General features: G+C 57.7%; 1 protein-coding gene across 1 annotated transcript in view; it reads right to left on the bottom strand.

The window, feature by feature from the left end:
• LOC104500819 (cadherin-23-like) overlaps positions 1–945 on the bottom strand; it is a 19,041-nt gene that overhangs the window by 428 nt on the left and 17,668 nt on the right. The gene's annotated exons all lie outside the window — the stretch shown is intronic.

Here is a 945-nt window from a genome sequence, read left to right on the forward strand (position 1 = left end):
CTTCCTCCAGCTCCTTCTGGATTAGCTGCAAAAGGTCCATGGAGCAGGGGAATCACCACTGTGGCCAGAGCAGATCCTGGCTTCCCTGCCTCCAAACCTCCTGCAGTGCCAGAGCCCAGCAGGAGGGATGGGACCCTCTTCTTCTGAAGCAACCTTATCACATGGTGATGAAGATCACCAGCCTGATGATGATCTCAAGCCGGATCGCTTGTTTGTCGAGTGAGCACCCCAGCTCGACCACTGGCTGCCAGCTGGATGATGAGTCCCACAGCAGCACCCACAGTGGCCAAGGTGGGGTTTTGGACCCAGGCTGGGATCTGGGGTTGTATGAGGGTGGTGGGGCTGGAGGCAGAAAAGGAAAGGAGTAGAGGGAACGCTGGAAGGGCTGGAGGGGGATAAGGGCAAGAAGGGGTGGGGGGGCAGAAGGGCTAAAATGTGTCTTCCATCCTACTGCTCTCCTCCGCTCTGTCTGCCCCATATTTAGCCCCCCATGAAGAGGAGAAAGGCTGCGCAGCTTTTTTGCCTCAAAAAACATGCTGGGTTGATGAGCTCAGAGGAGCGGAGGGTAGGGAAGATGTCTCCACGTGTGCAGGCACCTGCAGCTTCTTGGCCAGTCTTGGCAGAGAGATGGGGAAGTGATGGACAGAGCCTACCCCGCAAAGGTGGCCACCCCTCTCTCTTAGGGTGGGAGAGTCTGAGGGAGAGGGTGCTGCTGATGCTGAGAGGAAACATGGGGGGGTCACAGGAGCTGGGGCACTGTGGGGAACCAGCAACCTGAATGGAAAATCAGCTCATTTTGATCAAGCAGAGAATGGGGCCACCACTGGGTGATGGGGACCATGGACACAGAGAGTGACCACAGCCAGCAGGGCCAGGAAGACACACTGCATCCCAGAGGGCACGGCAAGCTTCTCCTCACACCCATGCACACCCCGTCTACCTCTG

Source organism: Buceros rhinoceros, unplaced genomic scaffold, assembly GCF_000710305.1.
Source record: "Buceros rhinoceros silvestris isolate BGI_N320 unplaced genomic scaffold, ASM71030v1 scaffold12811, whole genome shotgun sequence".
NCBI classification, from domain to species: domain Eukaryota; kingdom Metazoa; phylum Chordata; class Aves; order Bucerotiformes; family Bucerotidae; genus Buceros; species Buceros rhinoceros.